Genomic DNA, 12347 nt, shown 5'->3' on the forward strand with positions numbered 1-12347 from the left:
GCACCAACATTTTTCTCTTTACTCTTACATCTATATGAATGTCTCCTGTTAAAAATGTTTTATGTTGCTTGTATTTTGCAGTCAGTACTATTAATTCAGAGAGTTTTTCTGCAAATATCTCCTCATCAGAAGCTGGTGGTCGGTAAACTGTTGCAGTAATAAGTTTCTGAGTGTGTATAACCAAGGCAGATGCTTCAAAAAGTCCTTCAATGGAGAGGATTGTGAGGTCTATGAATGAATATTTTAGATTCAAATTTTTGTTGATAAAAATGGATGGTCCACCGTGGACATTGTTTGGTCTACAATAGCTTGTTGCCAGTGAGTAGCCAAATGGTACAAATTAGCTTATTTCTGCACTTTTAATCCAATGTTCATTCACACAGATAATGCCACAGTTAATTTCCTCCAGCCAGTACTGTAGTTCACTGATTTTGTTTCTTAGGGATTGTACATTTATATGTAACAAAAGTAGTTCATTTTTGCTGCAAGGTGGTAGATTGCTTACATTGGGCTTAGTTTGATTATTTTAAGTGTGTTTTTTGTATTGTGTTCTGAAGCTCTTTGTTTTGACCAAATCTGACACATTTCAGGCTTGGTTTCCCTGATCTGTTCTGAGTTTTGAGACATACATTCTAAATTGCTGATACAAGATAATTTATTATTTACTATACTAAGTATTTTTTGGGCCATCAGTGTCTTTCCTAATCGACTTAGGCCTTGATCATGTCTTGTGTGACAAGTTATTGAGCAGTTACAGTTGTCAGAGGATTGATGGTTACAATTGAGGCATTCCTTAATATCTAAAAGCATTACATTTTTAAACTGTTTGCAAATTGTTTCAAAATACTTGTTAACTTTGGTTATTTCTCTGTTTACACATGATGATTCAACTGAATTGCACTGATCAGGTATTTTAAATAACATAACATTTGTGTTTGTTAATTTGCCCAGTGTTGTCTGCACAGCTGTTGTTGCTGCTCCTGTTTCATTATGGAATACATCATTGGAACACCTATAAGAACTGCAAAGTCGCTCTTTGACAAATTTCTGCAATCTTCAGTGTTGGTGAGAATCTGGTTGAATCTTGCCCCAGGTTTCACTAGGCCTTCAATTTTAATGTTTTTTTGAGTTGTTAGGGTATTCGTTTTTTTTAGACACCGCTCTTCCAAAACCATCAGAGTAGATTCTGATGTGAGTTGTTTTTTCTCCTGGTATTTCTTGACTCTGTGTAGTTGCTGATTCTTTGTCTAGGCTACAGAAAAAGAGTTTAAAATTATGTACTTGAGACGACTGAAAGAGGTAAAAGAGATCTTAAAAATTTGCGAAGACATCTGGAGTTATCAAAATCATGATCAAAATTGGAAATTGGTTAAGAGCATGTTGGGTAAGAAAGGAGAGGAAAAGACAGAACAATATTGTAAGATACACAAGGGTATTTTATTCAGGAGACATAAGACTGACTCAGAGGACTGAAAACTATGTTGGCCAGAACAATGTATTGAGACTTTGATTACTTATACATATCAGAGTTTTGGTCATTGTGGATCCACCAAATGCACACAAAAGATTCAGAAAAACATCTATTTTTATAACATAGGAAGGAGAGTCAAGAAGAAGATTGCCAGCTGACAGATGTCAAAGAGTGAAGATAAGTAACCAAACACGTAGAGGTCAAATGCAAAACATACTGCCTAATAGTAACCGAGATTTTATGTCTGTGGATATTTATGGACGTTTATCTAAGTCTAGGAATAGATTTTGTTATGTTTTTGTGGTGTTTGATTCATTTTCAAAGTTGATAAAGCTGTTTCCTATTAGGAAATATACCAATAAGCAAATCATCTCTAAGTTTTAAAACACATATTTTCAACAGGTGGGTATCCCTAAAACAATTTTATCTGGTAATGGTTCTCAGTTTAGATCACAAACTTGGAAAAATTTTGTTGATCACACAAAAATAAGGCATATTCTAACTTTGGTGTACCATCCTTTGAATAACCCTGCAGAAAGATATATGAGAGAGATTAGAAGACTGTTTGGAACTTATTGTAGTAAGAATCATGCCAGTTGGATAGATTATGTCAGTGATTTTGAGGACATTATGAACAGCTTACAACATTCTTCAACAAATTTTTCACCATCTGAAATCATGTTTAATTGCATACCAGCTAACCTTATTTCTAAAAATGTTGAGATTACACCATGTATAATTCTGTCACCACAAGAGAGAAAGAATGTGTTAGGGAGATGATGAAAAGACAGGTGGTAGGAGAAAGCAGAGGCATGATGGTAAAGGAAGAGCTTTTAGTTTGAGGTAGGAGATCTCATGTTTTGTGAAAGCCAAAGAGAAATCTAAAGTTTTGCATCTAAGATAAATAAATTTTTCGATATTTATACTGGACCATTTAAAATTCTTGAAAATCCACATCCTAAAGCATACAGGCTTGTACACACTTAATCTAAGAAATTGGAAATTTGTCGTAAAGTCTTATGGAACCAAACTGCTGAGGTCAACAGTTCCTAAGCTTACATACTACTTAATCTAACTTAAACTAACTTACACTAAGGACAACACACACACCCATGCCCAAGGGAGGACTCGAACCTCCGACAGGGGGGCCGCGTGGCCATGAAAAGGTGCCCTAGACCGCACGGCTATCCCGCACGGCAAAATCTAAGAAGTTGTTTGGATTACACAGTATCACTGAACTGAAAGCATATAGACATGATCCATACGTATCTAATTTTTTGTTTGTTTGTTCCTTTTCCATTGTCATGAATTTAGTATGTAAGATGATGAGATTCCTAAAGTTCTGTCTTATCTATTGACTGAGTTAAAATCTGTGATACACTATATAATTATGTTCTGTAATAGATTTGTGCTTTAGAATTTGATACATATATACCATGAGACTAAATGAGTAGATCCTTTCACAATTTTGAAATGGGACACTGTTCATAATTTGTACTGTAAAAATAAGGAACAATGTATCTGCGTGTATCACCTTGTTATTTCATTTTTTTTAAAAATTGCATTTAACTCTGTTCATTGAGTTTCATATGTGAACACTTTTTAATGACATCTGACATAAATCCCACATAACTGACTGAAAAATGGATAGGGAGAGCATATCTTGTGTGATATGAAGAAGGTATTGAACAGCATATTTAGTACACTGAACAAGTTTCAGGATTTGATGTGAATATTAGACATTGAAGTGTGTGATGAGAGCTCTAGGGAGGAAACTGAAAGATGTGGGTGGATCCACTCCCCACACTGCTGTATTGCTGTACCCTGTTGGACCAGTTGACTTACAAGAGATCGTAGTTGCTGGGTAATGTACTCAAGCATCTGTCTGCTACATCAGTGTTGTGACTGAGATTTGTAAATTGTAAGATAAACTGTTGAAGACAGTGTCATTTCTCATAAATGTATGTTTTTTCAAGTAGGGGGATTGACTTCCCAATATATTATGTAACTTTAAATCAGTGTGTATTTTTTTATCAATTGTAAATGAGTCTTCTAGGTCTTTGTGTATGTAGATTAGCTTGTATGGACAGTTAGCAAATAGTGCGAAAGACCATTACTAGTATAGACAATATAACAAGATGTATACATATCTGCTTTCATACACTGATTTTGGTTCTCAAACTACTGGATTATGTCATCACTCACAGCTACTTATGACTCTGTTTACCTGTATTTATCCTGAGCACTACAATATTGTATCTGACTGGAACGTGATTTGTGGGCAAACTCATGCTTAACTTTGTTTTGGGTACCCCTGGTCATTGCAACTGTGTGTGTGTGTGTGTGTGTGTGTGTGTGTGTGTGTGTGTGTGTACTCAAGGAGAGCGTACAATTCTTGATCAAGGCTAGATGCTTCTTACAGTTACTCTTTGCATCTGATTGAACATATTGATATGATTATGTATGTAGATATATATAATATGTGATATATCAGATACATCTATACATCAATATTCTGTCTTATGACATCATATTGTACACCGATTCACATATCTTAGTTTTGTTGTTGACACCAAAAATATTTTCTACCTTTTAAACAGGTTAATTTTATTTTGGTGTTTTCACTAAAAGAATTACATACAATTTTGTATACAAAGTATTATACTCCAGGCTAAAATATATAAAAAGAAATTACTTTATTACAATCGATACGTATTAACTCTATATGTACAGTTATTCTGGAGGAAAAATAGTCCCCCATTCGGATCTTCGGGCAGGGACTGCTCAGGAGGACGTTGTTATCAGGAGGAAGAAAACTGGCATTCTACAGATCGGAGCGTGGAATTTCAGATCCCTTAATTGGGCAGGTAGGTTAGATGCTTTAAAAAATGGAATGAATAGGTTAAAGTTTGATATAGTGGGAATTAGTGAAGTTCGGTGGCAGGGGGAACAAAGAAGGAAATATAAAAATGCAGTAAATGAAGCATGCAAAAAGGAATACAAACGCCTCAAAAATGCAAAATGGCTGAGCAGGGATGGCTAGAGGACAAATGTAAGCATGTAGAGCCATATATCGCTAGGGATAAGATAGATACTGCCTACAGGAAAATTAAAGAGACCTTTGGAGAAAAGAGAACCACTTGTATGAATATCAGAAGCTCAGATGGAAACCCAGTTGTAAGCAAAGAAGGGAAAGCAGAAAGCTGGAAGGATTATATACAGGGTCTATATAAGGGCGAAGTACTTGAGGACAATATTATGGAAATTGAAGAGGATGTAGATGAAGATGAAATGGGAGATATGATACTGCATGAAGAGTTTCACAGAGCACTGAGAGACATTCCATTAAAACTACTGATAACATTGGGAGAGCCAGCCCTGACAAAACTCTACCATCTGGTGAGCAAGATGTATGAGACAGGCAAAACATTCAAGAAGAATATAATAATTCCAATCCCAAAGAAAGCAGGTGTTGACAGATGTGAAAATTACCGAACTATCAGTTTAATAAGTCACAGCCGCAAAATACTAACACGAATTCTTTACAGATGAATGGAAAAACTGGTAGAAGCTGACCTTGAGGAAGATCAGTTTGGATTCCGTAGAAATGTTGGAACATGTGAGGCAGTACTGACCCTACGACTTACCTTAGAAGATAGATTAAGGAAAGGCAAACCTACTATTTCAGCATTTGTAGACTTTTGACAATGTTGGCTGGAATATTCTCTTTCAAATTCTGAATGTGGTAGGGGTAAAATACAGGGAGCAAAAGGGTATTTACAATTTGGACTGAAACCAGATGCAGTTATGAGAGCCAAGGGGCACGAAAGGGAAGCAGTGGTTGGGAAGAGAGTGAGACAGAGTTGTAGCCTATCCCCAATGTTATTCAATATGTATATTGAGCAAGCAGTAAAGGAAACAAAAGAAAAATTTGGAGTAGGAACTAAAATCCATGGAGAAGAATTAAAAACTTTGAGGTTCCCCGATGACATTGTAATTCTGCCAGAGACACCAAAGGACCTGGAACAGCAGTTAAACTGAATGGATAGTGTCTTGAAAAGAGGATATAAGATGAACATCAACAAAAGCAAAACGAGGATAATGGAATGTAGTCGAATGATATCAAATGAAATTCAATGATGCTGAGGGAATTAGATTAGGAAATGAGACACTTAAAGTAGTAAAAGAGTTTTGCTATTTGGGGAGCAAAATAACTGATGATGGTCAATGTAGAGAGGATATAAAATGTAGACTGGCAATGGCAAGGAAAGCATTCATGAAGAAATTAAATTTGTTAACATTGAATATAGATTTAAGTGTCAGGAAGTCGTTTCTGAAAGTATTTGTTTGGAGTGTAGCCATGTATGGAAGTGAAACGTGGACGATAAATAGTTTAGACAAGAAAAGAATAGAAGCTTTTGAAATGTGGTGCTACAGAAGAATGCTGAAAATTGGATGGGTAGATCACATAACTAATGAGGAGGTATTGAATAGAAATGGAGAGAAGAGAAATTTGTGGCACAACGTGACTAAAAGAAGGGATCAGTTGGTAGGACATGTTCTGAGGCATCAAGGGATCACCAATGTGGTACTGGAGGGCAGTGTGGAGGGTAAATATCATGGAGGGAGACCAAGAGATGAACACACTATGCAGATTCAAAAGGATGTAGGTTGTGTAGGTACTGGGAGATGAAGAAGCTTGCACAGGATATATTGGCATGGAAGGCTGCATCAGACCAGTCTCTGGACTGTGGACTGAAGACCACAACAACAACAACATGTACAGTTAAAATTACTTTTCCTTTAAAAACATTTTAAACTATGAAATATCTGCACACTTAAAATTCCTATTATTAATTATGCAATCTGATGCTAGTTATTAAATTTATTTCTGGATTCATTTACAAAATAACGACATAACTTGGTGAAGACTCTTCTTTTGTCAAGAAAGTTTGTAAACTCTTTTTGTTTTGAAAACTCTTTGGAGTATTTTTAGTACCACAGTATGCCTCTGATGGAATCAGACATGTTTTTATGTTCGGCAATAACAATGTAAATTTCTGTTTTAGAGTGGAGATTGTAAAGACAATCTGACGTACAAAAATGGGGTGAAATAAAAAAGCTATAGAAACAGAATCATGCAGCAGGCTTACTTCATCAGTTATCATGTCATCTGGAACCCACAAAATCAAAAATTTCAGCCTCAAAAATCTATCCCTAGATGTGATGAACTGCAGCCGACAATGAGTAAATGAAGATAAGTAATAAAAGGTTATTTGTAAATTTTACTCCTCTCAAAGAATATTAAAAGAAGTTAATTATTATGAAGAGACTGAAAAAATACTGGTGATGTGTGGGAGGCTAAGATTACAAATTGTTGTACAGAAGCGGAACTTCTTGAGTCCTGGTCTGGCACAAATTTTCAACTCTCACCATTGCATTGCCACAATGTCCTGTGCAGTTGGAAGTCATTATTTCCTCTGTACCCCTTTCCCATTCCTTTCACCCCAAAATAATCCTGTATATGTTGTTCCATCTGCTTCATCACGAGTGGTGTCTGGTCTGTTGGACATGTCTGACAGAACAGACACCGACTCATTTCTATAAAGTGGCACTGACCATAAAGAAAATAAAGGCCGTGAATTCCAGTTTAAAGAGGGAAAATGAGACTGCTAAATTAAATCCAGATGGCATCTCTATGGACTGTATCACAAACACAAAGTTTTTTGGAATAAATATTGATTCTCAGTTGAAGTGGTAGAACACACAAAGATACTTGCAAAATGTATGTTATGCCCTTTACATCTTGTCATCAGTGTGTAACAGCAAGTGTCTTCTAGTTATGTAGTATTCACATGAACACTCAGTTCTTAGCTCTGGAATTCTTTTCTGGGGAACAAGTGCAGAAGATATGAATACAGTTTTTGAACTCCAAAAAATGGGCATAAGGGTAATAACCAAAAATGTAAGTTAAGCTCATTGCAAAGATTGGCTCAAAAGACAGGAGATTTTAACTACACCATGTGGGCACATTTACCAACCAGTTGCACACATCAAAAATAACGTTGATAATTACTCCACAAACAGCTTAATCCATGACAATGGAGCAGGTTCTAGACTGAGCTTATATTTACCAAGAAGGAATAAACATAAACTCAAAATAGCATTTTCTACCAAAGAAGAAAACTGTACAATAAATTGTCCAAGGAAATTAAGACTTCACTAAAATAGCCTGACTTACAAATGTAGCTATAAGGTACCTTACAGTAATACACTCTGTAGAGTGAACGATTACTTAGATAACACAGAGTAGGGATGTGGTAAAAACGAACAGTGGTAATAACAATAATAAAACACCTAGTACATAACATTTCACTCCTTTTCTTCTTCTCTGAAAATGTTACTCTCTCTATGCAGTGTATAATACTAACAGTTTATCATGTTTCTGAGCATGTCGTCTCCCTCATTACGAAGGGATGCTGACTCGGTGTTTTGTTTGAGCAAATGTGAACTTGCAGTGCACAAAATGGAAACCAAATTTCTTTGCTCTGTTTCTGATGTCACCTGATAGTGTTTGTAGTGTTACATTATGAAACAATGTGTGTGTGTGTGTGTGTGTGTGTGTGTGTGTGTGTGTGTGTGTGTGCGTGTGTGTGTGTGCGCGCGCGCGTGCGTGCACGCAGTGACTGAGCATGAGAAAATGAATGTACAGTGTACTTTTCACATTATTAAATACGTTATTTGCAAAACAGTGTTGTACAGTGGGAACAGACTGAATGGAGCAGCACTGTTTTACGGAGACTGCCCAGTCTTCACCGCAGCCTTTCTGAGTCAGGTTTTTCAAGGTTTCCCATAATTACTTCAGGCAAATGCTGAGATTGTTTCTACTTTAAATCCAGTTCGATCCTTGTGGAACTCAACACATAAGTATGTAAATGCTTGAAATATGAACTATGGTTTTTGCCCTCAGCCAGGCATTTACCTGTGAATAGCAGAGTAATCATGCAGATGTAGATGTCGTTCTTAAAATGTAATACCACAACATGTTCCCTACCTTTGTAAAGGTGGTCTATGGACAAATAAAATGACTACTACTACTGCTACTACTACTACTATTAGTTTTAGATAGACCTGAACTTTGCTGATAGTAAAGTATGTAAAATTAGATAAATGCCTTGTCTGAATTATTAAATAAAAACAGCTGCTGAGCAGAATAATAATAAAATTTTATTGTCATTTGGCCATTATAGCAATAGACAATTGTGACAAAGCAAGCTGGGACAATTTTAATTCCCCTCTTGTTTTGTCCTCTGCCTCCTTAAAATTCATTTTGTTACTTTTAACTGATTACCATTAGCATACATGGGTATAATCTGCATTTACACGTAAGAGAAAGATTGAGTCTTTGATTTAAAGAATATAACACCTGATCTAATTTTGTGCTTAGTTTTATGTATGTAACTGATTTTCTAATTTATTTTGACTATTGCTAGCTAGTATCTTTCATTATAGGGTGAAACCAGTAATTGTTTCATAACTTAAATTCTATTGTTGACACATAAACAAATATCAATTCTGTACTAAATATAAACATTTGGAAGACAAAAAATAGTAATCTTAAAGTATCTGTTTGGCTATATTCAAAAACATGTTAGAAAAGCCAGCTCTTAATTAATTCTGAAGTAATTAACAGTTTTGTCAGAAGTATTGTTTGCATACTTATATTTGTTAATTTCATGATTTAAACAAATAATACAGATTAACTCTTGCAGTGGAAGAAACTGTTAAAAGGAACGAATCTTTTGATTTATTCAGTTAATTCAATGAGTTAAGTTTTAATTATAATTTCTGTAAATTTGACTTTAAACAATGTGTAGTTTCAGCACCTATTATTGTGATTATATATAAAGGCCCAATTTTGGTCACGAGACAGTCAGTCCACGGCCGAGTTTCAGACGAGTAACCTGTGCTGGTTAGAACAACAACAATGCTTCAAATTAACTGTGGAGTAAGTGTTAAACAATTAGGCCATGTGTAAAAACAGTAACAGTGTCTGCTCCATATGTATCTGATTATTCTTCAAAAACTTTGGACTTTTTGGTTGGGTTTTACTGCTCGTAGATGTTCAACAAGAAACTATTGTAGCAGTATGTGGGGTTTCACCTGCAAACTGTTAGTGAGGCTTATGGAAAGTTTAAACAATAGTGCACTGGCCATACACATATAACTGTGTATTATTGGGGGGTTTTGAACAGTGAAATTAAAGTACTGTGGAACACAACTGTGCAACTGTCAGCTACATCATTTAAAGTAGTCAGTGTCAGAATCCAAAACCCATTTTTCAGCCTGTGTAGCAACGCAGTACATCGACACTGAGGACAATCAACAAACAAAGAAAATAAAAAGCAGGTGGAACCACCACACAATGACACACAAATTATGCACCTGAAAATTTAAAAGAAACAACAGGATTGGTATTAGTGTTACAATATTATATCACAGTTGAAATATTCATGTATGTCATAGAATGGGTGGGTAGCTAGCCAGTCAGACAGTATTTGTTTGAATGCTTGTATGGGTAATTCTTGTACAGATTGTGGAATCTTATTAAATAATTTGTGCGCCATGAGTTCACAACTGTTCAGTGATTTTACAGTCTGTGGTATGGGGTACAAATGCATTTGTCCCCTCTTGTACTGTAACAATGTACATTTTCTCTGTGCTTTGCTTCTGGTAACTTCTTTCTTGTGTAAATTAAAACATAATATCCATATAAGTTTATTAAATGATTTTTTGTTCACAAAACAATCGTTTACAGTGTGCCTTATAAGGAGAACCAGTAATTACCCTAATAGCTTTTTTCTGTAGTATTAAGATGTCATGCACACAACTAGAAATGCCCCATAAAATAATGCCATATGTAAGGATGCTTTGGAAGAGAGAAAAATATTGTTCTAACATACTTTTCAGGTACACTATCCATGAGTCACATTAACAGATAAATTACTCTTGACAACTTACCTCTAAGTGTACATGTTGAATCAAAGATAATTTATTGTCAAGACATACCCCCCATAACTTAACATAACTAGGATCATCTGACACAAGTTTGTCTTTCAGACTAAAAACCATGTGCTGTGTTTTGTTGTCATTCAATAAGAAGCCATTTTGCTTTAAACCAGTGGGAAGATTCGTCCATTGTCTTTGCAACACAACTTTTTGAGCTGCTGAGATCATTACTACAATGAAGAAAGGTTGTATCATATGCAAATAGAAAAGTATTAAGCTTTATAAATGATGGCAGATCCCTGATCATTATTAGGAACAAAAATTGGCTCAATACTGATCCTTGGGGAAAACCTAACTTAACTCATTTTGTTCTCAAGATTTCCTTGCCAGCAGACAATTTGCCTACAGTTCTGTAGATAAGATTTTAATAGTTTAAGGCTGTTACATTCAATGCCACAGAATTCAATTTTTTCCAAATGTGGTGTGTGCTCTACACAGTTCAATACTTTACTTAGATTACAAAAACTGGCTTGAGGAAAGCTTTCATCCTCAAAGACTTGATGTATGTATTTGACTGCAGAGTCTATAGCATCAATCATTGCCAAATTTTTTCTAAAACCATATTGTGATTCACTAATTATTCCTAGATTTTCAACATAAGCATATAATTATTGGTAAATTACACATTACAGTACTTTAGAAAAAATCTGGGTCTATAGACATTGGCCTATAACTTGAAGGTGAGTCAGTATCTCCATTTTTATATATTGAAACTACCCTAGACTAATTTAGCTCATCAGGAAAATATCCCTCCGTAATGCACTTGTTTATACAGTATGTTAAAGGATACACAATACAACCTACTACTTTCTTTAGTATATTACAATACATGTAATATGTATCTACACTGTCTGATTGTTTTAGCTGTCTTACTATTCTTAGGGCGAGACTAGGAGGGATCTCGGAGAAGGCAGACATGTCTGTATTAGCCAGTGGTTTAAAAGCATTTTTTGAAAGAATCTCTGATGAACTAAGATAAATGTATAAAGTAATCCAGATGTGATTGCCATAATTAATAGTTTGGGTACATAAGCAACTGCCAAAATTTGTTTTAGTATCCTGTATAGAAGCAGACAGCATCAGTCTTTTCTACCTTTTAATGTATAACTCCATTTGTTTCACATCCCTGAAGGTTCTCCTTCATAATTGGATTTGCAAAAGATCATTTGTGGATGAATGAGTGAGTGCTAGTATGGGTTATCAATCCTCTGGTCCAAATAATCAGGTAGTTTATGTTTGGAAGTCAAGCAAGATGTGCCATTCATTTACTTTTTACTTAAAAACAACAGAAATAATACGAACTTTTCAGCAGCTGAAAAATATTATAATCTTTCTAAAATACTGTGTATTTTGTTCTTAAAAACAAAATTCTCCTTGTTTAAGAAAAAAAATAAAGCAAAAAATGTGATACTAATAAATAAGAATGACACATCATAAAAACTGAATAATGAACAAAAAAAACAATTTTTAAGTATGGTGCTTATACATACCTCCAGTGTCAAAGAGTCTCTCAATTGAACTTAAGTTGCTCCTTGAGCTGCAGCTACACAACTGTCTTAGAATGTTGCCTTGCCACTTAAAAGGCAGCATATCACGTCACACTTGAATCACACGTTGCTGTTGTGGTTTCATTTCCTGGACCTCTCATGTACACAGACTCAGATAAAATCTTCCAAGGCTACAATAAAGCAAGCAAGCTTTCCATGCACTGTATATGCACATCATCTACCTTAAAAACTGCTGAGGAAAAAGTGAAATTTTACATACTAACAAACTGTTGTTTTGAAAATATTTACAGCACTTTTTA

At 35.2% G+C, this 12347-nt stretch overlaps 1 protein-coding gene across 2 annotated transcripts in view; it reads right to left on the reverse strand.

Moving 5' to 3' along the window:
- The window catches only part of LOC124594815 (adhesion G-protein coupled receptor G6-like), a 189264-nt gene extending 177122 nt beyond the window's left edge, over positions 1-12142 (reverse strand). For both annotated transcript variants that reach the window (XM_047133258.1, XM_047133256.1), the window contains exon 1: positions 12031-12142. The gene's annotated coding sequence lies outside the window, so the exon portion shown is untranslated. The remainder of the gene's footprint in view (positions 1-12030) is intronic.
- Between the last annotated feature and the right edge of the window lie 205 nt (positions 12143-12347).

This window comes from Schistocerca americana, chromosome 2, assembly GCF_021461395.2.
Source record: "Schistocerca americana isolate TAMUIC-IGC-003095 chromosome 2, iqSchAmer2.1, whole genome shotgun sequence".
Classification (NCBI taxonomy): Eukaryota; Metazoa; Arthropoda; class Insecta; order Orthoptera; family Acrididae; genus Schistocerca; species Schistocerca americana.